Raw genomic sequence first — 26,887 nt, 5'->3', positions numbered from 1 at the left:
AAGCACTGAGGGTAGCAAGGGCACAGAATGTACTCTGGGTGGGGGACTTCAATGTCTATCATTGGCGGCAGGTGGTGAGCGAACCAACACGAGGGAAAAACTTACTTGACTTCATCCTCACCAATCTACCTGTCACAGATGCATCTGTCCATGACAGTATTGGTAGGAGTGACCACCGCACAATCCTCGTGGAGACGAAGTCCCATCTTCGCACTGAGGACACCATCCAATGTGTTGTGTGGCACTAACACCGTGCAAATGGGATAGATTCAGAACAGATGTAGCAGCTCAAAATTGGGCATCCATGAGGCGCTGTGGGCCATCAGCAGCAGCAGAATTGTATTCCAGCACAATCTGTAACCTCATGGCCCGGCATATTCCTCACTCTACCATTACCAACAAGCCAGGGGATCAACCCTGGTTCAATGAGGAGTGTAAAAGAGCATGCCAGGAGCAGCACCAGGTCTACCTAAAAATGAGGTGCCAACCTGGTGAAGCTACAACTCATGACTACATGCATGCTAAACAGCGGAAGCAACATGCTATAGAAAGAGCAAAGCGATTCCACAATCAACGGATCAGATCAAAGCTCTGCAGTCCTGCCACATCCAGTCGTGAATGGTGGTGGACAATTAAACAACTAACGGGGAGAGGAGGCTCTGTAAACATCCCCATCCTCAATGATGGCAGAGTCCAGCACATGAGTGCAAAAGACAAGGCTGAAGCGTTTGCAACCATCTTCAGCCAGAATTGCCAAGTGGATGATCCATCTCGGCCTCCTCCCGATATCCCCACCATCACAGAACCCAGTCTTCAGCCAATTCGATTCACTTCACGTGATATCAAGAAACGGCTGGGTGCACTGGATACAGCAAAGGCTATGGACCCTGACAACATCCCAGCTGTAGTGCTGAAGACTTGTGCTCCAGAACTAGCCACGCCTCTAGCCAAGCTGTTCCAGTGCAGCTACAACACTGGCATCTACCCGACAATGTGGAAAATTGCCCAGGTATGTCCTGTCCACAAAAAGCAGGACAAATCCAATCCGGCCAATTACCACCCCATCAGTCTACGATATGTCAGCAAAGTGATGGAAGGTGTCGTCGACAGTGTTATCAAGCGGCACTTACCAATAACCTGCTCACCGATGCTCAGTTTAGGTTCCGCCAGGACCACTCGGCTCCAGACCTCATTACAGCCTTGGTCCAAACATGGACAAAAGAGCTGAATTCCAGAGGTGAGGTGAGAGTGATTGCCCTTGACATCAAGGCAGCATTTGACTGAGTGTGGCACCAAGGAGCCCTAATAAAATTGAAGTCAATGGGAATCAGGGGGAAAACTCTCCAGTGGCTGGAGTCATACCCAGCACAAAGAAAGATGGTAGTGGTTGTTGGAGGCCAATCATCTCAGCCCCATGACATTGCTGCAGGAGTTCCTCAGGGCAGTGTCCTAGGCCCAACCATCTTCAGCTGCTTCATCAATGACTTTCCCTCCATAATAAGGTCAGAAATGGGGATGTTCGCTGAAGATTGCACAGTGTTCAGTTCCATTCCCAATCCCTCAGATAATGAAGCAGTCCGAGCCCGCATGCAGCAAGACCTGGACAACATCCAGGCTTGGGCTGATAAGTGGCAAGTAACATTCGCGCCAGACAAGTGCCAGTCAATGACCATCTCCAACAAGAGAGAGTCTAACCACCTCCCCTTGACATTCAACGGCATTATCATCGCCGAATCCACCACTATCAACATCCTGGAGGTCACCATTGACCAGAAACTTAACTGGACCAGCCACATAAATACTGTGGCTACAAGAGCAGGTCAGAGGCTGGGTATTCTGCGGTGAGTGACTCACCTCCTGACTCCCCAAAGCCTTTCCACCATCTACAAGGCACAATTCAGGAGTGTGATGGAATACTTTCTACTTGCCTGGATGAGTGCAGCTCCAACAACACTCAAGAAGCTCACCACCATCCAGGACAAAGCAGCCCACTCGATTGGCACCCCTTCCACCACCCTAAACATTCACTCCCTTCACCACCGGCGCACTGTGGCTGCAGTGTGTACCAGTCACAGGATGCACTGCAGCAACTCGCCAAGGCTTCTTCGACAGCACCTCCCAAACCCGCGACCTCTACCACCTAGAAGGACAAGGGCAGCAGGCACATGGGAACAACACCACCTGCACGTTCCCTTCCAAGTCACAAACCATCCTGACATGGAAATATATCGCCGTTCCTTCATCGTCGCTGGGTCAAAATCCTGGAACTCCCTTCCTAACAGCACTGTGGGAGAACCTTCACCACACGGACTGCAGCAGTTCAAGAAGGCGGCTCACCACCACCTTCTCAAGGGCAATTAGGGATGGGCAATAAATGCTGGCCTTGCCAGCGACGCCCACATCCCATGAACGAATAAAAAAAAATTATCTTGTAACCAGTATCATGTAAAAGAGCAAAATCTCTTTAATGTAGAATAATGTGCTCAGATACAGTAGATTACGGCTATTTTTTTAAAAAATCACTTGTGTTGAAAATATTTACACAGCTGAGCTAAGCTGAGTACAGATCTTAAATAAATCAAAATAATGAAGGATGCATTGAATGCATGAATGGTATGAAAAACATTCCTCTGGCATCAAAAATATGTTATCATATTCTGTAGCTATAGACAATGAGTTTTAAATGAGACACCTTGTCATGCACAGCATTATGGCTACAGCGTGCAAACAAAAAGACACTATTTTAGAACAGGGGCTGATACTGGACTACTCTGCTTTAATAAATATGACAGAGTTAACCCAAGCTTGTTGACTGCATCATAGGAATAGCTACTGATAAATAATGGTACAGCACTAGCTTTTAAATGAAGTTCTTAAATGCAGGATTCTTACTAGGTTTAATGACACACCAGTCTGTGTTATTAAAATTACATATCCTCTAATCTCATTAAATTATTTCCTAGGCAATAATACCGTACTACAAATCACAAATGACAACTAAGTAATAAAATTAAAACCCAAATAAAAACAGCTAAAATATATTTGAGAAAATAATTTCCTGCTTCATTTTATGTTTGCTAATACGTGATTACATCCCTTGCTTAGGTTATAGCTGATATAGTGTAGAAAAAACTTGTATATAAACAGTTTCTAAGTGAGGTTAAGATGCCAATTTTAAAGTCTTTTGTCATTTCCAGTGACGCAGGGAAAGAATACAACAGTGCCTCTTTCTTCCTCAATTCCCTATATGGTGAGTTCGCGAAACCAGAGGAAGGCAGGGATTGGAAACAAGGATTGTCATCCCAGGGAGGAATAATAGCCATTTTGGGATAATGCTAGTGGGCTGGCTACAGAGCAGTTTTGTCAAAGGCTTGAGAACAACATGGATGCCTGCCCTCTCTAGATAGCATGGGGGAACGTAAAGAAGGAATAAAAAATATCAGCATAACTCACGATATTGAAACAAAATCCGTCCCCACAGACATAAGCCGAGCTGAAATAATATTACATGAATTTCTCCGTTTGACAGTATAAATGAAATTCTGATGCAAATTAATAAATAGTTTTTTTAAAAAATGCAAAAATATAAAAGTATTAAGTAAAAGTAATGTTATGTTAATAGTAAAGGTTTTTATTAACGGAAGGAGGGGGAAGAGAGAGGGAGAAATTAAATTTAGTTTTAGTTGTGATTAAACATTTTTTTCTGCTTCCTAATCGAAGCGGTCTCTCCCTTTCATTAAATCGAGAGATCATGGTGCTCCCTTGTTCACAGTGGGAACAATCTTTAGAAGCTATTAGTCATGCTGAGGCTAAAGTGTGAAGCAGAAACTTTATTTATTCACTATGTGATGGTGCTTCACCCACAGGTATACATAAAATAAGCATTACACAATAATTCAATATAATGAAGCATTTTGTACATATGGATAAAACTTGACCTTAACCTGATATCATTAGATTAGGACATATTAAACTGAAATCACTCTGGATTGAATTTGTATTAAAACACTGCATTATCTGCAACATTACAATAAAATAGTTTAAGAACAAATCAGGTGTACCTACCCCAAATAATCAAGTTCCTTCAAGTGAATCTTAATGGAACACTGCTGCTTCTTTAACTTTTTTTGATTTAGTCTTAATAATTCTGAAATTAATCTTTCTTGGGAATTTTGTAACCTGTTGCAAACAAAAAATAAAATCACAAATTAGGCAATATGAATTACCAGTTAGAATACATGGGCCAATTAAAAAAAAAATCTAAACTAGGCTAAGGTCTCCAATTAACTCAGAATCTTTACTGAATTTTATCTGAATTTGCAGAGACAATCTCTTGCATACATAGATATTCCTGTAGTAGATGCTTAAAAGGTCTATTAGTCTTAATTTAAAGCTGATTAATTTCAATTATTTGTTTATTTTAATTCAAATTGTGCAAAAAATAAAATCCTCCTGTGCTACTTTATTAAAATTGTTTAATTCATACTATTGGATAATTTGATTAAAAAATTTCTTTCAACTAACAGGCTTTCCTTGGGGTGTCAGCCTCGGCTCAATGGTAGCTCTCTCACCTCTGCGAGAATATTGTGAGTTCAAGTCCCACTCCAGGACTTGAGCACATAATCTCAGCTGACATTCCAGTGCAATGCTGCAATATCGGAGATGCCACCTTTCAGATGAGATGTTAATCAGAGCTCCTGTCCCCCCTCTCAAGTGGACGTAAAAGATCCCACGGCATTATTTCGAAGATGAGCAGGAGAGTTCTCCCAGTGTCCTGACCAACATTTATCCTTCATTAAACGCCACCAAAATAGTTTAATTGGTCATTTATCTCATTGCCGTTTGTGAGACCTTGCTGTGTGCAAATTGGCTGCCACGTTTCCCTACATGACAACAGCGACTACACTTCAAAAGTAATTCACTGGCTGTGAAACGCTTTGGGATGCCCTGAGGTTGTGAAAGGTGCTATATAAATGAAAGTTCTTTCCTCCCCCTTTGCTCACTTCTATTCTGAAAGCTTTGACTCTTGTCAGGGTATAATTTCACAGGCATTGGTAGCTCTCTTGTGCCCTGCTCAATTGGCTTCACATGAAGCATGTTGTTCTGTTTACAGCAAATACTGTAAAAGTAAGGATACCACAGTTGTTTCATTACAAAATCTAATGTCTGAGTGGAAAAAAATAACCAACATACACATGAAGTTCAAATAACTAGAGTCCGCCTTTATAAATCTGTGGCCACTCAAGGGATCTTCACAGGCTCCAAATTTCATGTATCACATGTATAGAATCGTAGAACCTTACAGCACAGACGGAGGCCATTCAGCCCATCATGCCTGTGCCGGCTCTTTGAAAGAACGAACCAACTAGTCCCACTCCCCTGCTCTTTCCCCATAGCCCTGCAATTTTCTCCCCTTCAAATATTTATCCAATTCTCTTTTGAAAGTTACTACTGAATCTGCAACCCTTTCAGGCAGTGCATTCCAGATCATAATATAGAATCATAGAAAGGTTACAGCATGGAAGGAGGCCATTCGGCCCGTCGAGTTTGTGCCGGCTCTATGCAAGAGCAATCCAGCTCGTCCCACTCCCCTGCCCTATCCCTGTAGCCCTGCAAATTTTTTCCTTTCAAGTACTTATACCATTTCCTTTTGAAGGTCATGATTGAATCTGCCTCCACACCCCCTCTGGCAGTGCATTCCAGATCCTAACCACTCGCTACATATCTACTATAAAGAGCTGCGACTGCTATTTCCTAGTGTAAAATAGTACCAGTGATTGTCCTTTTAAAACTATTTGATTGCAAAAACTATCTTTGTTTATGTTTTTGAAAAAAACTCATATTTCTCAATATATAATGCTTCAAAGACCATTACAATGTACATGTTTTCGGTATCCATTTTAACATAAATTACAATGATAGCAACAATATTCTAAATCAGTGTATTCACTTCCACCATTTCCACTCTTTACCCCTTTTATTTAACAATAAAGAAAAGCAAATTACCTGGTAACATTTCCGAGCTTATGTTTGTTTGATACTAACAGCCAGAGGGCTGCTGTGCGAAAACAACCAAAACTATAAACATGGTAAGGAAAACATAAACCAAAAGAACTTGGTACCTTAAAATAATATTATGCAGCAAAACTTAAGTAATAGCTGACAGAACATTCCTTTCTAAAATTACCACATTACAAGAAAACAAGTTATAGTTTTCCAAAATGTACCATCAGAAATAAATTGATTAACATTTAATTTCATTTGATAAAGATGGATTTAACAATGCTTCTAATTATAATATTGATTAAGTGTATCCCACTGCTACAGATGAAATAATTGTAAAAACAAGAAAATGTAACAGTTAACATTCATTAAAATATGTAAGCAAACCAAAGTATAATCATTACACTCATTCATTCAGTTATAAAGACCAATATTACCTTAATACATCATTAAAAATTCTTTCTCAAACTGTTGCTTGAGTTAACTCTGAAAAGCAACTTTTGTACTGTTGCACATATGACCTTGGGCTGATTGCATCATATAGACAGATGAACAGATGACTAAAGAGGAGGGGAGTACACTATGAGAGCCAATCATCAAATGCATCAAACCCAACACCTCCATTTAAAAATTGCTTACGACATCAATACGAAAGAAAGCCCAATATCTTATCCAAGATCAAGACTAAACCAGTCTCTGTTTATCTTATCAATATGCCATGAAAGCAGAATTCTACAACTGACATATCGTTCAGGAGAAGGTCTGATTAAAAAAAAGCATCTTCTGGATACTAATGCAACCTAACGATCAGAAATTATCTCATTGTCGTTTGCAAATTTTTATTCCTAGCACAAATTCTGTTTTTACATGTTTTTACCAAAATGTTCCCAGATAAGTTATATTGTATTTTACTGACAAATCCTCATGGAAAGGCCAAGGCCCATAACACAGGATACCACCTGGCTTGAAAGCAGCAAAAAGATGAGGTAAATCAGGAAGTAGTGATTAATTGAAAACAAGCTTGGGTTTTAAACACCGGAGATTGTAGGAAAAAGAAGAGTTCCACAGATTTATGGTCCTTGGACGAAATGAGTTAAGAGTGAGAGACAGTGCTATAAGTTTTGATTTCAATGCATTGGAAATATAGAGAAGAGCATATACTACAACACTGTGAGAAGGAACAAGAGAAGAGAATGCTAATCATAGTAGTATCAATAAAATAATGACAGGTTAGAAAGAAAAAGTAGAGATTGGAGATCAGAGAACTGAGAGCGCTCCCCTATCATACAACGAGTTTATTCTTGTATCCTGTGAGAGATACAGTTAAATCCAAATTATTTCACTCAGATTGCTGTTAATATATAAACTGATGCATGTGAAGCTTTTATAATCACTCATGCCAGTAACCCATAGCTACGAGTGCAATGCCAAGTCTTGCTAATATTTGCAGTTACTCAGCACCTTTTAAACGTTCCTTATATATAATTTAGAGTATGTATGAGAAAGCATGTTTTAAAATTTACTTTGTATACCTAGCTTCACCCAGGATATTATGGCTGCACAAAGGAATTAATCTCCCATTCAATTTTTGAGGGACAAAGTACACAGCCCATATTTACCACTAATCCAATGGTACTTTTCAGGCATTCAGCGGTACCTGATCTTTTTCTCTCAGAGTTCCACAGTGTTTGCAAATATGAGGCTCCAGCTTTTTATGTCAACCTCTGGACATGATTGTCTGTGATGCAGCACAACTGAATGGGGAGTCAGACCAAGACGCATTAGAGTGGGTGGCAGTCAGCCAGAGAGGAAACATACTGGTGCAGGAGCTAAGCCAGGAAGCTGCAAATGGCATAGGGAGTCAGACCGAGAGGCTGCACAATGTGGTGGGGGATTGTGTGTTACAAATCTCCTTCCACATATGCCCAGCATTTCAAATCAGTGAGAACTGAGAAATACATGCCACTTTTATATTGTACTATGGTTGTCAGATTCAAAAGCTGGTTGCTAGGAAGACACAATAAAAACTGGACCTTCTCAGCGGTCTCCTTTAGCAAACTGGGCAAGTGGTGTTGCCATCATCTGTATGGGAATTGCTTGCTGGGAGCCAGCAGCACCAGCATGATATAAAAGTGGCTCAGGGAACAAGGTTCCCTTTAGGACTCTGCTCTAGAAATTGGATCGCACCCGAATCGGGATGCGATCCGGGTACAGCGCACGCTGCATGTGCCTTAAGAGGCCCGTGGCAGGACCACAACATATTGGTCCGCTGGCCTCAATTGTTTATTCCTGGTGAGCTGCAGGCACCAGTCGCGGCCCCAGAGGCAGCTCGCTGGTTGTGGCGGAGGGGCGCAAGATCGGCTGGTTGGGACACCGGACAAGGTTGTTAGGACTGTCCGGGGTGGGCGCAAATCATAGCCGGCAGCAGCCCGCGGTTTTAATGTGCGGCCACATTCAGGTAAGTTTTTTTTTAAACTTGCCATTTTGCTGACGGTCCCTATAAGGACTGCTAGTTAGGCCGCATACAGATCTGGTAATCCTGAACACAGCAGGCCCAATGCCTGTTTCATCCAATGTAAACCAATTTCCGGTTTGCGTCCGTATTAGCATATTCAAGGGGGCCTATAACGCCTGATTTAGGTGGCCACTAGAGATGCCTCTACTGCGCCCAATCCAATATGGTGTCAGATATGTTTCAGGCGTGGGAGGTTGGCCCCCTAAATTGGACCTCTTTTTCCAGGCGTAGCACGTTCCAATTTTCAGGCCTCTGAGTCTTGAAGCTAAATATGGCAAGTTGGTATTTCTATGCTTGCACTAAAATAATGAAGGAATAAAACAAGCTTAAAAAGGAATTTCCTTTAGCTGCCTGGTTTAATTTTTTTTAAAAGCAAACTGGCTAAAAATATACGGGTGCAATCTTAATACTACTTTCCCCACAGTATTTTGAAAAATATATGGACTGACAAGCGTGTACGATAGGAAGTTCAAATTAGTGTCGTCTTCTCAAAGAAAGTAAATTCAGACACTGTAATCTTTACTGTTGCAAGCAAAGCCCACCCAAGATATGACTTTGAACTATGTGCTTAAGTTTACTACTGATCCAGCATTACATGTGGGTGTGAATTATAAATGTGCCACTGGTCAAGTCAGCTGCTGGCTCCTGCAGGTCAGAATTTACAAGCTTTTGTTTTTGTCTATACATCACTTAAATAGACTTAATATTAATTGTGGTACAATGAATCCCAATTGCAATGATGGGTTTAAGGCTCTGCAACAATGTGGCAGATTCTCTATTTATATAGCATAATTAGCAAGTAAAATATTAGGTACCATAAAAGCAAATAAAAGAGCTCAAGAAATGCAATTTATTCCCCATTTAAGCTGCATTTATCTTAAATGTCACCCTGGATAGTTCAAGATGCCCCTAAAGAAGTAATTTCTACCAGTGCCTCCAGAAGTAGCATCTCCAAACCACTGCTGCTGGAGGCAAAGGCTGTCACTTTTTTCTGGCTACCTGTAGCCTTGAGTGCCTTGGTGTCCCTGAACTTGGGAGAGAGGAAGAATCAGCCTGGGCTCCCACTCTTGATCAGTATGCAGTAAATCCATCTCGAAATTGTGTACATCATGTGAGGACAGCATTGGACTAGGCTGTGATGGCTTTTTCCTGCTTAAACAGCCTGCCAACATTCACTGTCTATGTTGACGCATGAAGAATGACCACGTGGGAGAGGTATCGAAGGGCTTCCAGTGTTCATGGCATCATACTCCAGGAGCACGAACCAATGCCTTCAGGAGAGGAGGGGGAAAACTGAAAGGAAAAATTCTCCCCCTCCTCCTGAAAGGTTTTTTTTTAGTAAAATGCTTGAATTTTACAAACTGGGAAACAATGCTTGCAGAAATCATTCCAAGAAAAATATTAAAGAAAGAAAACATTTGCATTTATATAGCAACTTTCACATCCTGAGGATGCCCCAAAGTGCTCCACAGCCGATGAATTTTATTGAAGTTGTTGTTATGTAAGCAAATATGGAAATCAATTTTTTTGCACAGCAAAGTTCCACAAATAGCAATGAGATAAATGACCAATTAATCTGTTTTGCTGGTGCTGGTTGAGAGATAAATGCCAAGCAGTTCTCCAGGAGAACGAGGGGTAGAAATTTGTCTTGGCCAGTCGTACAGAATGGATGGTATCGCATTGAGCGCCTGTTATAGGCCCCGCCCGATATCCGGTTCCGTTAAAGTCAATTGAATCGAATATCGGGCGGGGCGTAGACTGGGCCAGGCGTATAACGGGCCGGGCGTATAACAGCCGGCTGATGCGATACTGCGCGTTCTGCACTACTGGCCAAGACGAATTTCTACCTCCTGCAGTTTAACATCTCATCCAAAAGACAGCACTTCCAACAATGCAGCATCCCTTCAATACTGGACTGAAGTGTCAGCTTAGGTTATGTGCTCATGATCCTGGGGTGAGGTTTGAACCTCTTACTTTCTGACTCTGAGGCAAAAGTGCCACATCTGAGCCAAGCTGATAGAGATAGATTTGGCCATCATTCAATTGTCCAAATACGATGGCCAGAAATTTTTAAAAATAATATATTCTTCTGCAGTGCTATTATTGCTGGCAATTGCTTTGTGCCTCATAATTTTCAATGATATTTCTGATATCAGAAGGTTAACAACCGCTGTGCAGATAAGTAATTAATATTAATCCACAGGTTAATTAATAACCATTGTGGCAATTAAAAATAAAAAAGTCACATCACCAGGTTTGACATTTAATAACTGGAAATGTTTGCACATCAAATATTTTCATGACTTTTGTGGTTGTTACTTGCTACAGGCCAACAGCAGTGTTTCTCAAGACGGAAAAATACACCTTCAAGGGCTGTTATCTAGACAGATGTCAACTTACTTTTCAACATAATTTACAATTCACCTCCCATGTGTTCCTTTCAAATGAAAACTGAACAGGGTGGAACAGAATCTTTACATCTTTCATTTAAAGCAAACTGCAAATCATTATTTACCTGGGATAACACATTTATTGTGACGGGGTCGAATTAGTAGGAATGCAAATGGAAATATCTCAAATTGATAAAAAAAATCATGTTCCTTTCAAATGAACAGGGTGGAACAGAATCTTTACATCTTTCATTTAAAGCAAACTGCAAATCATTACGTACCTGGGATAACATATTTATTGTGAAGGGGTCAAATTAGTAAGAATTCAAGGTGAAAGTGCCTCAGCTTGATAAAAAAAACGAAAGTGGGAAACCTGATTAACCCTGTAGGTTCTACCCTCCCCTCCAAAAGTTAGTCTCCTACACGTACATTATCCTCCTCGGTTGGAAGGAAAGAAAGACTCAGCCCACACACCTCTCTTTGGCTGACTGTGCCATTTTTTAGTCAACATGTCATGGCTGCTTTAGCAGTGTGAGAAGTGATATCTTATTTCTGGACAGACATCCAAAACTCAGCTTCTAGAGAAGATGCAACTGTGATACCAGCCATGACAATGATTCAAGTCCTGAGTCCATTACTAGTGTTGTAGATAATGGGCCATTGGAACACCAAATTACTATTGCAGAGGAATTTTTTCATAATCTTATCAAATTGTCTGAACATATCATTTCTATTACAGTTCGGTATGACAAGAATAAAGTAGCAGAAACAAATGGGTTTATGAGCAACATTCACACATGAGCCCATTTTTGTTACAGAAATATCAATAACAACTTTCATTTATATAGCCGATAATGTAATAAAACGCCGTAGAGCGATTGACAGGATCGTAAATCAGACGAAAATTGACACTGAGCCAAAGAAGAAGACATCAGGACAGATGATCAAATGCTTGGCCAAACGTTTAAGCAGCGTCTTAAAGGAGGTAGGTCAGCCAGCACAAGGGTGATGGGTGAATGGGACTTGGTGCGAGGTAGGATATGGGCACATCTGCGAACAACTTATGGCAAAGAACAGTCATGATACAGTATCTTAGAACACTACTGAGATGAAAACACAAGAGGCTTTAGCGTGTTAAAACACTTTTCCTGTGCCTTATGGGGACCTCACTTCATTTGGATTCCTCAATACTTCAAGTCCTTAGTCAATGTAAATTTGCTGATGTCAGAACAGCTGGAAATCCATCTAGCTCTCTTGTTGAAAAATGATACTGCATTTCTAATACTCATTGAGGACTGTGGCATGAAAAGGTGCAAGTAAGGAAGATCAAATAACTAAATGTTAGTACATTTATTTTTGGTTGGAGTGACACAGTCAAAGGAAATGAATTTAGTTCACTCCGGTTTCATTTTGAAGTTAAGTTAGCCATACGTATACGTGTGGTCAATAACTGGTGATATTATATACAATATGAAAACAGTCCCGTGGCCCTTCAAGTTGCAGCTCAATTAACTTATTTATTGGATACCTAACAGTCTATTGCTTTGGCCCCCATACCTCATTGAATCATAGAATGATATAGCACAGAAGGAGGCCATTCAGCCCATCATGCCTGTGCCGGTTCTTTGGAAGAGCTATCCAATTAGTCCAAACTCCCCTGCTTTTTCCCCTTAGCCCTGCAAATTTTCCCCTTCAAGTATTTATCCAATTCACTTTTGAAAGTTATTATTGAATTTGCTTCCACCATACTTTCAAGTAATGCTGTCCAGATCATACCAACTCGTACGTAAATTAAGTGAACCTCTATGACATTTGTTCCTTGCTTTGAATATAATGTCCATATTTTTCCAAGCACCATAAAGATGATTTTATTTGCTTAAGTGTATATTGGGTTGTTATAGGTTTTGTATGTTTACTTGTCATGCAAGCAGATCTCACACAATATTGTTCATGGGTAGTCTAGTGTCTGGATCACAGCTGTGAGGTTCAGCTGCTAACCTGACCTGTTGCCTTAAGGCCATCGTTCAAGTATTTCTTGTGGGAAGGTGGTGAAAATGGGCAAATTCTGGTAATTGTAATTGTTTTATAAACTGATCAGGTTAACCAGAAGGCAGTTGTTAGCTCTTTGTACATTTCAAGCTCCAGGTAAATGACTGTTTTGCATCTGTAACATGTCACCTTGAAGTGTGATATGCAATGGACATATGCTAGATGCAACTTTTACATACATATGTATTACAAATGCCTGCAATTATATTGTGTCTTTGACGTACGAAAATGTCTCAAGGTGCTTCACAGAGACATTAGGAAAAGAAATTGATGGTGAGCTAAAGAAGGAGATATTAGGAGGGATGACCAAAAGTTTGTTCAAAGAGGTGGGTTTTAAAGACGGTCTTAAAGGGATGTGGAGAGACAGATCAGTTTCAGGAGAGAATACCAGAGCTTGGGGCCAAAGCAGATGAAGGCACGGCCGCCAGTAGTGTGGCGGAGAAGGGGGGGGAGCGTAAGAGGCCAGAGTCAGAGGAATCGAGAATTTGGGAGGTGGGTGTTACAGAGATAGGGAGGGGTGAGGCCATGGAGATTTAGACATGAGGATGAGAATTTTACATTTGAGGTGCTGGGGGACTTGGAGCTAGTCTAGGTGAGGACAGGATGATGGGCAAGTGGGTCTTGTTGTGGGATAGAATACGATCAACAGAATTATGGATGAGTTGAAGTTTACAGAGCGGAGAATGGGACGCCTGCCAGTAAATAGTTGAGTCTGGAGGTGACAAACGCATGGATGAGGGATTCAGCAGCAGACAAACTGCGGAAGGGTCTGAGGCTGAAAATGTTATGGAGGGTGAAAGTTGGCAGTCTTTGTAATGGAGAGGTCAGAAGCTCAGCTCAGGGTTGAATAGGATGCCGAGGTTCAACCTGACACAATAGCTGGGTAGGGGGATAGCATCAGTGGCGGGTGTATGGAGAGTCTAATGGGGACCAAAATATGTATTATTTGTGGATGAATCGCGTTACATCCAGTCTACACCACAGAAACAGGCTATTCGGCTCAACTGGTCTATGCCGCCGCTTATGCTCTGCACGAGCCTCCTCCGTCCCTACTTCATTTAACCCTATCAGCATATCCTTCTATTCTTTTCTCCCTCATGTACTTATTTATGGCCCCGATATTAGTGGGGAGGTGGCAGTGCGGCAAACCCGCATGAACCAAGCTTACCGTTTCCGACGCGATCGCATGTTGATTGATCGTGGTTAATGTCCTCTCTGGGTTTCGCGCCTGGCAGTTAGCCTGATTGACAGGCTAGCTGCCCCATCAGGAGCTGCAATGCCAGGGGGGGAGGCGGGAAAGAGAGAGAGCGAGACGTCATCCAGTGCTGGACTGGAAGACTGCTGGGGGGGAGGAGAGGGGAAGACCTGGGGGGGGGGGGGAGGGAGGAGAGGGGAAGACTGGTGGGGGGGGGGGGGAGGGGAAGACTGGTGGGGGGGGGGAGGGGAAGACTGGTGGGGGGGGAGGAGAGGGGAAGACCGGGGAGGGAGGGAGGAGAGGGGAAGACTGGGGAGGGAGGGAGGAGAGGGGAAGACCGGTGGGGGGGTGGGAGGGGAAGACCGGGGTGGGGGAGCAGAGGGGAAGATGGGGGGGAGAGGGGAAGATCGGGGAGGGGGAGAGGGGAAGATCAGAGGGGAAGGGGAAGATCGGGAGGGAGAGGGGTAGATCGGGGGTGAAGGGGAAGATCGGGGGGGAGATCGCGGGGACATCGGGAGAGTGAAGAGGGGTTTCACCAAGCGTGAATCAGAAGCGGTGGGCAAGCCGCCCAGGTAAGTTAAAAATCTTTCTAATCATTTACTCTGTCACAGGTAAAGTGCCTTAAGTACCTCAATGAGGTACATTTGGTTCTTTAACTGTCATTCCGCCAGACTTACGGTTTCGGGTCGCCCGCGCGCACACAGGTGGGTCCCTGGGAAACTCGGAAGCCGGTGGGTTGGAGCCGGCTTACAAACCCGAACGGCATTTGTGCGATTTTCGGAACCCCCCGCCCCCAACGTACCCACATTTGCCTCCTAAAATCACCCCCTACATCTCCAGAGGTAGCATCCAATAAACAGGTCAATGTAAAAAAATGTCGACACATGTAAATAGAGAGCTAGATTGCAGAGGTTTAACTGATCACTGACTGGTGATCTGAGGCAGTGTTTGCTTACATAAGAACATGAATTGATCAACATCTAACTTTGTCACGTTTCACACACTAAGGTATAGTGCCTGGCAGGAGAAGACGCATGCAGGGTACAGAACAAAGTACAAAATAGCCTACAGACTGTTCAGTGTTCCAGACTGGGTCCTTCATTGATTCCTCTTCTACTATTAATTCTCACTAAGGCATGGTTACTGTGAAATTATCATTAATCCTATAGATCATTACACTGTAATGAAATGGCAGTGCTCATATTTAATAGTTTAATTATTTTTAAAAATGTGGGGGCGTGAGATAAAAGTACAGATCTGATTGAAAATTCAGATAATGTTTACAAACCACTTAGTTTTCATGAATGTATCTGAATTCCTGCCCAGTGCTACTGCCCAACTACTGCCTCTTATCACTAGATTAGATACTCTAGAAATATTTTAATCCGTCTGTGCCGCAGTCTCCTGTTCATCCTACACTTACAATGAAAGTATGACAGCTCACTGTGCCACCTTCAAACTTATGTTCTCTCAGAATATGGGCATTTCCTGGTGCCCATTGACCAAGCATCAGAAAACAGAAAAATGCCTCGCATCCTACCTGCTAGCCACAGATTCCGCAATACTTTAAAAATGCACCATCATTCTTACTCAGTCTCTTGCAGGTTTATACGGTAACCTAAAACGTCTCTGTTGAAATAGCAGAGAGAAGAATTTGATACAAAGGTGTTAAGCGTCCGGATTATTTCAAGGCTCTAATCTAAAGTAGCGCACAATGAATTCGATGACTGTTAATTATCTTATTATAGGTACATATATGGTTGGTTTGGTGAGGTAGACACAGGCATTTTCTCCAAGTACTCTGTGAAATACAATTGGAAAATGCTTAATATTATGATATTGTCGTGAACACCAACCAGACAATGAAATCTAAGTGGTTTGTAAACATTATCTGAATTTTCAATCAGATCTGTACTTTTATCTCACACCCCCATATTTTTTTCTTAAGTTAAAATAATTAAACTAATAAATACAAGCACCGCCATTTCATTACATCATGAGTGTAATTATCTATAGGATTTAGTTTGCTGAGCCAATTACATTTGTACAACTTGAAAACTGAACTGCAGTTTTCTTAGAACGTCTGATTAATTGCATGTTCGAGCCCTGAGCCAGTAATATGCTGATAGCACATTGAATGAGTCCCTGCTCTGAATAGTAGTTTTACTAATATTCTTTGGCAAAAAATATTGGTAAAGCTGCATTTGTAACAAAGTAATAAAACAGCACCTCGATTTGACAAATTTATATAGTCTCTTTCGAATTCTTTCGTTGAATAGCATGTATGTTAACAGTTCCTCTCATTTTTTAGGATCAGCACACAAAGTAGATCCATTTCAAACATAAAATATGAACAGTAAGTTCGTATCAGGAAGACGTGTTAGCGTAGTTTAATTTACAAATAGGCTAGGATTCTCAACAACCAGCTGAAAATATGTCTTTTTATTCCAGCATCTTTAACGTAGTAAAACGACCCAAGGCGGCTCACAGGAGTGTAATCAAACAAAATTTGACACCAAGCCACATAAGGAGATATTAGGACAGCTGACCAAAAGCTAGGTCAAAGAGGTAGGTTTTAAGGACCATCTTAAAGGAGGAGAGGTAGAGAGGCAGAGAGGTATAAGGAGGGAATTCCAGAGCTTAGGGCCTAGGCAGCAGAAAGCATGGCCGCCAATGGTGGAGTGATTAAAATCGGGGATGCGCAAGAGGCAAGAATTGGAGGAGCACGGAGATCTCAGAGGGTTGTAGGGCTAGAGGAGATTACAGAGTTGGGGAGGGGTGAGGCCATGGAGGGATTTGAAAACAAGAAAAATCACTAAAGGTCCTGAAGAAGGGTCTTAGACCTGAAATGTTGACTGACTGACTTCTGTTTCTCCGCAGGTGCTGCCTGACTTGCTGGGTATTTCCAGTTTGTTCTGTTTTTTGTTTTTAGTTGACAAGCTACTTTGCTAACCATATTTTCCTTTGTTAAAAAATGTAAAACTCAGGACTTAAGTAGTGCCTCACAACTAAATTGCCACCAAGGGAAAAGGACTACGTGAATCTGGTTGTCAACAGGTTTTACTCTGCTTGGTTTATATCTTCAGTGGTGCATTTTACAAAAGCATGAGGATGAGTTTTATACCTCAAATCTTAAAAAGGTAATGACTTCCGAGCCTTTTGAAAAGCCTTGAGACTCGACTCTTTGTGTTCAAATAGCAATTTGATCCCACCCCTCCCCCCAAAAGAGATCAAACAGGACCACAGGCTGGGTGGCAAAAAAAGTTGTCAAAAGGTAGTAGAAAAGAGATGAGCAAAAGTGGCCCTGATTATGTGGTAACAATAGAGTCTCCGATTACAAAGATTCTCCATGTCCATTAAAAGAAGCTGCTAGGGAAAAGGGGGAGCTCGTTTATGAAGGGAAGAAAGTCTATTTTTCACCAGATTTTTCTAAAGCATTCAATTTGAAAAAGAACAGTTATAACTGGCTGACCTGCACGTCTATTGGATCCAATCTCACATCTTCAGCTATCTATGAAAGACTATGGCTATTGCTAATAAACCATTCGTGAATGCTGGAGAAGATGAAGAAACATAGACACTGATATGAGACTGGGGTTACTTTCTGTCTATTAGTGCAGTTGAGGCAGTACTGCAGGCTAACCTGATTCTCTCTTCTAGCCTAAAGATTTGCTGAAGGTGTCTGCTTACCAGCTTAATGCATGAGGAATGGCATCTGGGTGGGAATATAAGACACACAGCTGTCTATACTTGCTCTCAAATATTTACTCGTATAGCAAGGGGCTATATGAGCCCAGAAAGTTCTGTTTATTTCTTGGTATCCGAACATAGTATTAAGGGTGTTCCTGAATTAGAGCATTATCCATAAAACAGGAGGAGTTGCATTTAGTCCAAGCTGGGGATGTTCTTGATGCCATAACTTATCCTTTACAAAGTCTTTGGTGGCAAATTGAATCTTCTTGATTTTCTTGCTCCTTTTGCAATTTCACAAGATGCTGGGGCTACTGGTTTGGGACTTTTGGCTCTCCCTTTAGCCAATGTTTGCTGTTTGACTTTATACTTAACACATATATGTATTTTATATTTACATGTGAGCTGATTTTTTTTAAACATTATTTGTAGTTCTGCTAAATAAGGGAAAATAGGAAAGATGAAACAAACTCTGGAAACTCCTGAGAGTGTGAGGGGGGACTGAAGGAAAGGGTGGCAATTCTTAACACATTTGCAGTGCATTAGGTTCAGAAGTGACAGATATCCTCTGCGTGCAGAGATATTAGAACAGGAGATCATTGTATCTTTTAAGGGTGACGTGGATAAACATTTGAAGCAGAGGGAGATACAGGGACATGGAGGGGGTGCAGGGCAGTGAAATTAGTTTTGGATTGCTCTAGCATAGAGCTGGCATAGACACAATGGTCTAAATGGCTTCCTTCTGTGCTATTTAATGATATATCCCGCCTCCATCAATCTGGGTGTTTACATAGAATTATATTACATAGAATGTACAGCAAGAAACAGGCCATTCAGCCCAACTGGTCCATGCCGGTGTTTATGCTCCACACACGCCTCCTCCTACCCCTCTTCAACTAACCCTATCAGCATAACCTTCTATTCTTCTCTCACTCATGTGTATCTAGGTTCTCCTTATTATATTATATTAGTATATTAACATTCAGATTCTCCTGGAATAGTACAGCAGCCCCCTAATCCTTTACGTTTTGAAATTATGCTTTGAAGACACTGGCGTAAATGGGTTAATGCCTTGGTTAAAATAGCAAAAGATATTTCATATGACCACATATGCCTCAGTGTTACGAAATATCGAATATCACCTTCACCCAGTCATGTCTGAATTTAGCAGTTTTCGTGCACCCATAAGCACAAAACCAACTCTATTTAAAAAATGTTAAAGGAGATCTTCCTCTTTGTTAATCAGTTGAGTCCTGTAAAGTTCTAGGAAACGAGCCACACAGGCCTTCTAGTCATTTAGCTAGACATCTGCACACAGAGGATATCTGTCACTTCTGAACCTAATGCACTGCAAATGTGTCAAGAATCACCACCCTTTCCTTCAGCGCCCCCCCCACCCCGCTCCAAACAACTCTGAGTAAAGAAATTTCTCCTAACCTCTCCTCACTCTCAGCTACAACTATAAATTGATGAATCCTTATTATATAAATTATACTGTTGCTCTGCAAATAACATCTGCTGACAGCTACATGCATAATACTTAAACTGATTTTTGCCCATATTTTTTATTTCACTGAGTAATTTGGTGCCTACCAAGTAGTTCAATGATGTGAATTTGACGAGGGCAATTAGATTAACATCTGGATAGTTTGTCGCTTGGGTGCCACCCCTGTTAAAATCATGAAAGCTGAAGAGACGGGACTGATATTTATTTAGCAGTTCCTAAACCTTAAGCAACAAAACTACTTATTCTTCTTGCTGGTACACTTATCACACTTCCATATTGACTTTGTGGTGAGGACAGCCATTGAGCCCATTTCAATAACTAAACATGCAGTCATTGTAGAGGAAGTTCAAACTGGTCCTCTTAGTGGAAATTTAATTCCTCTCCTTTGTTGGAGTAATAGTTCTGGGATTCTCTTATGGGCAAGTTCAAAGGGTTCTACAAGCTGAACCGAGACTCAGTAGATCAGAACAACTACTTTATGGAATGGTGGGTACAATATTAGCAACAATGTGCATTTATATAGCACCTTTAACGTAGTAAAACATCTCAAGGTGCCTCACAGGAGCCTTTTCAGACAAAATTTGACACTGAGCCACATAAGATATTAGGACAGGTGACCTCGGTCAAAGAGATAGGATTTAAGAAGTGTCTTAAAGGAGGAGAGAGACGTAGAGAGGTGGAAAGGTTTAGGAAGGGAATTCCAGAGCTTAGGGTCTAGGCAGCTGAAGGCATGGCCGCCAATGCTGGGCTGAAGGTAATCGGAGATGCGCAAGAGCCCAGAATTGAAGGAACACAGAGTTCTCGCAGGGTTGTAGGACTGGAGGAGATTACAGAGATAGGGAGGGACGAGGAAATTAATAGATTTGAACACAAGGATAAGAATTTAAAATTTTACGGCGCTGGGGGACCAGGAACCAATATAGGTCAGCGAGCACAGGGATATTTGGTGAGCGGGACATGCTGCCGGTTAAGATACGAGCAGCAGGGTTTTCGATGAGCTCAAGTTTTTGGAGGGTGAAGAGTGGGAGGCCGACCGGCCAAGAGAGCATTGCAATAGTCATGTCTGGAGGTGACAAAAGCATCGATGAGGATTTCCACAGCAAATGGGTGAGGCAGGAGCAGAGATGAGTGATGTTAGAACGGGCTTTGTGATGAAGAGGATATGGGGTTGAATGTTCAGTTCCGAGTCAAATAGGACGCCGAGGTTGCGAACTGACAGGTTCAGCCTAAGACAGTGGCCAGTGTTTAACTGGAGGAAAGTCTGGGTCATGTCCAACAAGCAGGCTGACAACACAGAACTCACAATGTGCCAGACTCTCATGTCTAACGATTCAGTGGTGCAGCACGCCGGAGAATCAATATGCTGCATCGCTGAAAAAACATGTTCATATTGCATAAAGGGTAACACCTTAACTACAAATGTCGCAGTATTGTTTACAGCAATTACAAGTGTAGACAACGGCAGCAACTTCCATTTAGAAAGTGCCTTTAATTGAAAACAAATGTCCCACGGCACTTCACAGGGAAGTGAAGAGAATGGATGTCCAGCCAAAGGAGAGATTAGGAAGTTCAATAAACCAAATGACCAAACACTTTAGTCAAAGTGGTGGGTTTTAAGGAGGGTCTTAAAGGAGAAGGAGATGGTAAGGTGGAGTGGTTTAGGGGGAGAATTTCAGAAAGTGGGACTTACACAGGCTAAATAATGATGTCAAAGGTGGGGTGAAGGAAGGGGCTGGAGGTTACAGAGAAAGGGAGAAGCAAGGCCATAACAAATTTAACAAAGGCAATAATTTTAAATTTGAAGAACGGGAGCCAATGTAGGTCAGTGAGGATGGGGGTTGATAGGTGAACAGGACTTGGTGTGGGATAGTTTGCGAGCAGCAGAGTTTTCAATGAACTGGAGTTTATGGAAAATATAGGATGGACGGCCATCAAGGAGAGCACTGAAGTAATTGAGTCTGTGGGAGACGGACTGAGTTGAGGCAGAGCCGGGTGATGTTACGGAGGTGAAAGTTGGCAGTTTGTGTGATGGAAAGGATATAGTTACACTTCAATAGCATTTCACACGTGCCTATTTTAATCCTACATTTGACTTATTGTACCCAGATAACTGTACCCACACAAGGAGATACCGTCATGAGTGCAGAGCTCCAAGATAGACTGGTCTAAACAAAAACATTTGGTATCCGTTATTTTCATTTACAGTTAAATTGAAATACAATTCAAACTATTATTTCACCTTTCCACTGCTCCCCCCCCCACAAAAGACACTGAATCTTATTGCGTCATGGTTCCACAGACACAACAGTATCTTGCCCAAGTGGCCAGCCTTCATTTTGAGCCTATACAGTGTATACGATACAATTCTCACCTATTCGAGAGGATTCCAGATCATTGGTGCCAATCACAAGCCTGATGTTTGTGAGCATACACGCTGTTCTATTGCCACATTTCGAGTGGTGAGGTAGGGGAAGGGACAGTGGGGGTTGCTTGCAGTATCAGAGGTCCTTGCCAGGGCAGCTGATGCAGGGTCTTCCTGGGAGACTTATATTGAGTCTATCAGGCAGTGTCAACAAGCTGCTCAATGTGAGGGTGAGGAGAAGGGGTGGGGGTGGAGGGGGTGGAGTTCACAGCCAAACCTGAACTGTTCTCATCCAACGTCCACTTTGCAGCAGAATGAAGTTGCATTTATATAGCACTGTTCAAGTTCTAAGGATGCCCCAAATCACTTCACAGCCAATTAATTATTTTTGAAGTGTAATGACTCATTAGGCAAATGTGGCAGCCAATTTTCACACAGCAAGGTCGTACAAACAGCAATAAGATAAATGACCAATTTAATCTATTTTAGTTGGGAGATAAATGTTGGCCAGGAAACATTTCGCCTGGTCTTATATGAACGGTGCCTTGGGATCTTTTACATCCACCTGAACAAGATCTTGATGGCCTGTCTGGTCTGGAAGACAGCACCAGCAACAATGCAGCACTTCTCCATTAATATACCTGCGTGTCAGCCTGAATTATGTGCTCAAATCCTGGAGTGGGGGAAAGTCACTGGATAGGAATGGGAAACCTGCCTGATTCTTCCTCTTCCCTAAATTTATCAAACCTTGGGTTTAAACCTATAACCTGGTTCAATGTGTAATCATTCTGTCAGTAAGAAAACACAGCTTAAAGCATGAAAAGGGGGACAAAATATCCTGTCGGTAAAATGTAACGGACGGTCTGAATTTACACCGCAGTGCCCGGTGAACGGACAATGGGCACCTGCCGTCTGACAATGGGTCGGATGTTAAACAAGGGAAACGGGGACATAAGTCTGGTGTCTCACCTGGCCGCAGGTGGGGGGGGGGGGATTCCATTTAAAAGGAGGGAGCATGAAGTAGGGGACAGGGCGATGGGGAAGCAGGGACAGGGCAATGGGGAAGCAGGGGGACAGGGCGATGGGGAAGCAGGGACAGGGCGATGGGGAAGCAGGGGGACAGGGCGATGGGGAAGCAGGGACAGGGCGATGGGGAAGCAGGGACAGGGCGATGGGGAAGCAGGGGGACAGGGCGATGGGGAAGCAGGGGGACAGGGCGATGGGGAAGCAGGGGGACAGGGCGATGGGGAAGCAGGGGGACAGGGCGATGGGGAAGCAGGGGGACAGGGCGATGGGGAAGCAGGGGGACAGGGCGATGGGGAAGCAGGGACAGGGCGATGGGGAAGCAGGGACAGGGCGATGGGGAAGCAGGGACAGGGCGATGGGGAAGCAGGGACAGGGCGATGGGGAAGCAGGGACAGGGCGATGGGGAAGCAGGGACAGGGCGATGGGAAAGCAGGGACAGGGCGATGGGGAAAGCAGGGACAGGGCGATGGGAAAGCAGGGACAGGGCGATGGGAAAGCAGGGCGAGGTCCCAGACACTCCCCCCAACCCCCGGGGGAGCGGTTTACCCGCAGCGTCTCCTTCTGCTTCCCACCCACCTACTCCCTGTGGCGAGGCGGCGGCGCCCACACCCTCCCCTCAACTCAACCCAGCTTCATCTGCCCTCGGAGGGGCAGCACTACCGACCGTGAGGGTCGGAGTTAGGGGGACGGACTCAATCCTCCCCGCCCGGGAGAGTGGGCTTTACCGTCGCTGAGCCCAGGCTGACCCTGAAGGGGGTCCTGAAGCTCTTGGCAGCTGCAGCTCCGACTACCAAGGCAGAGGGAGAGGTTCCCCGCCCTCACCCCAATGTAATCGGACCACCAACTCAATTAACCTGCCGTTTAAAGCGCGGGTTGGTGCCGCCCGGGGTCGCCGCTTCGCCCAGTAATCTGCAGGTTGTTTGGTGGCAAATGAGTAACATTAATCCGGGAAGCACCGGCAAAATGACTAAAAGATCACATCGCACCGCCCTGCAAGTTACAGCATCTAAAGTCAGTGCAGATACATTCGCTTAATACGTATGCAATATGCAAAACCACAATCCAGTTATTTTCCAGTCTATGACATCCCTCTGCAGTTTTTATCCACAATTCACAGCCCTCTGATACAACAATAAACAATTCTCACTTGACATGCGGCCAGCAAATTAGAACAGGCTCAACCATCGTGCAGCTAAAACGGAAATATTGTTAGTACAATTACAGTAAAGCAACATTTTTTTTGCAAATAAAACTGCTTTGGCGGAAATCAATACAAAAGGCTTCTCCTTGCACGGTTAAAAAATCCACAATTTAGTCGCACTTCACACGCACGTCGAATAAAATAGAATCTGTAAAAAGTGAATGAACTTTTAAAGCTGTCTGATTGTACAAATATCATTTCCCATTGCCCCCTACCTTCCTACGAGGTTATGTTCAACGCAAATACATTGTTGACTTAATTTTGCTCACGTACATATTCACGCATTTAAGTTTACCATGATTCCAACCACTTATATTTCCAGATATTTGCAATCGTTCTTAAGTATACATTTTTATACATTTTTACTACGATAAGAACCTTACTTCCTATTCGCTAAATCAAGCATTTAAAAACAAAAGGCCAAACCCATCTGCCGCTTAATATATAAAATTCAGCTTGAAACCATTTAGGTTCCATTACAATACATTGGCAAAAGCAATTTAAATGTTATTTACTTTTTATTAACAAGCGTTTTTCTCTGACGAAACCCACCTTTAAATTGCAACGTGAATCAAGTAACAAAGCGGGAGCAACAGTGAATTGTAATTTCAGAGGGGAGATCCTCTGCATTTAACAGTACAGGGGAGATAGTGGAAATTTCCACCATGTGAACGAAGCCTGCAAACAGTTTCATGTTTCATGAATGACAAGGCACGCCCTGCACTCGGGAAGCCGCCAATCAAGAAGTACCTGTCCAACGCAAACTATACACAAAGGACTGAGCACACTTCAAATACAATCTTAACTGGTGTGACATTCTTAAAGGAGTACTGTCGGCCCTGAAGTGTTTTTGGCAAACCTTTTCATTCGTGTTAAAGATGTAATCCGTGTCTTTGAGGATATATAAAAATACATCAGATTTCCAGACATGTCTAGGCACACAATATGCACATACATCATAGGTATGGTATTGACTCCTATCTCCCTCCTAATCTTTACCTTTGAAACTTCTTCCCATATTCCTTTCTTGTCTGTCTCAATCTCATTGCTCTGAAAAGATCATAGCTTCCCTTCCTCCTGACAGCCAGAGAGAGCAGGCACTTTCACATTTGTGCTATCACTTCATTTTGTTTTGGGAGAGCAACTTCTTTGTGATTTTCTGCTTTTAAGCTTAGACTGGGGAGCTGTTCTCAGCTCTGCTTTTATACGGACGCCCATAAATAGCAAATGTGCAAACCTGAGTTCCCCTTATACATAACTAAAATCAGTTTTAATATACACCCATCAATCTAATTGGTCTACGATGCTGTTGAACCTGGACATAATAGGGTGCAGCTTACCTTCCTAAAGATTGAGTAGGATAAGAAAACCAAATGCACTCTTCCGGGCCCCCAGAAAAATAATCTGGACCATTGCCGTCCTGGGCTCAACCCCCCTCCATGATTCCGACAGTCCCCAGACTTACCTTGCTGCCAGGCCCGGTCTGAATCCGGCCAGCTGCAGCAGGATGTCTATTTGGCACCCGCAGCTCGCCGGTTCCATTGAAATTAGGCCAGGGCCTCAAAATGGCACCAGGCTCTTATTCCCTGGAACGGGCAGGCTGTCGGCTTGCTCCTCCAGTCGGTTGACAAAAAGTTAAAATCAACTCCAAGGAGTTTAAAATGAGGGTCCGTAGGTACAAGATTAAAAGCAAGAGATTTAGAACAGAGCGCAAGACAATCTTCTTTAAACAAAGACTTGTGAGGCTGTGGAATTCACTTCCAGAGTTATTGGCTGAGGCAGCAACTATGTCAACATTCAAGATTTGATTGGATAGGTTGATGAAAGAAAAGGGGTCAGGGAAATAGGAACGGGAAGGGTTAATGCGAGTAGGACTATTTGCTCGGGTAGAGGGTAAACACAGACTATTTGGGCCGAATGGCCTGTTTCCGTGTTGCAACTTCTAGGTATCCATTTTTTAAACTGATTTTCCATCTTATTCAGGTTTCCACAGGCTATGAACCAACCACAGACAGCGTTCAACCAGACTTCAAGCATCGGCCAATTCTGCTCTGGAACCAGCTGCCAGGACGTATTACGAGAACGACACAGTGACAACTCACCCTTTTTTTTTCTCCAATGGGAAAACAGCTAACCATTACTCTGTGCCTCCCTACAAAACTTGGCTGAGGTTGAGAAATGAGAAAAATAGGGAACGAAACCTGCATTCCTGCAGTCTGTGGTGCTGTGCATTGGTGCTCCAATGGATTGCACTGCCCTTCAATGAGAATAAATAACGCAGCCAAATTGTGCAACAAAACAGGTTCACTGCACTTTATACTAGCGTAGCTCATAGATATTGTTACTCAGTGCACGATGCTGGCAGTGAAGACTGAAGATTATAGTGATCATTTTTGCATTGTATAATAACTTGTATGAACATTTAATACCTAGGTGCTGGTGACTTATCTTCAACTGCCTAAGTATTACTGTAGCCCAATAATATATGTAAAAAGAACAAATTGTTCAGGAATTGTTCAACCTTTTAATGTTATGATTCTTGTGTAACAGTTACATTGAGTAGTTAGTTCCCAAACTAGGCTTGACTAAAATATATGTTTCTAAAATTAGAAAAAAGACATTTTAATTTTCTCCAACTGACAGGAGCACATAATGTAAAACTTTGCCCATTTACGTTTACACACATAGATTTCTATATCTTGGCAGTTACTATTGGATTTCCTTTGCACAGATCATAAAAACGTGAAAGAGATTTTATTTTTAAACTGAGAGTTCAGCATTTACATTTAGAAATTTTATTTCAAAGAGCTATAAATATTTAATTGTTTTTAAATACAAGTTTATTTCTTTTCTTCTATTATTATTCAAAAATGTAATTCTACCTCTTTATTGTACTAAAGTGCAGATAATAGTTGCATGAGACTTGATAGCATGGAGTTGAAACAATTT

At 42.6% G+C, this 26,887-nt stretch overlaps 1 protein-coding gene across 2 annotated transcripts in view; it reads right to left on the bottom strand.

Annotated features, from left to right (window-relative positions):
• slc38a4 (solute carrier family 38 member 4) overlaps window positions 1-24,573 on the bottom strand; it is a 54,041-nt gene extending 29,468 nt beyond the window's left edge. Inside the window, exons 1-3 of one of the 2 annotated variants that reach the window (XM_067999405.1) lie at window positions 24,491-24,573; window positions 15,693-15,781; window positions 4,066-4,179 (exon numbers count right to left, since the gene is read on the bottom strand). The gene's annotated coding sequence lies outside the window, so the exon portion shown is untranslated. The remainder of the gene's footprint in view (window positions 1-4,065; window positions 4,180-15,692; window positions 15,782-24,490) is intronic. The other variant, XM_067999406.1, reaches the window with a different exon arrangement.
• Between the last annotated feature and the right edge of the window lie 2,314 nt (window positions 24,574-26,887).

This window comes from Heptranchias perlo, chromosome 18, assembly GCF_035084215.1.
Source record: "Heptranchias perlo isolate sHepPer1 chromosome 18, sHepPer1.hap1, whole genome shotgun sequence".
In the NCBI taxonomy this organism is placed as follows: domain Eukaryota; kingdom Metazoa; phylum Chordata; class Chondrichthyes; order Hexanchiformes; family Hexanchidae; genus Heptranchias; species Heptranchias perlo.
The sequence above is the reverse complement of the archived record's forward strand: the minus strand, read 5'-3'. Positions and strand labels throughout refer to the sequence as shown.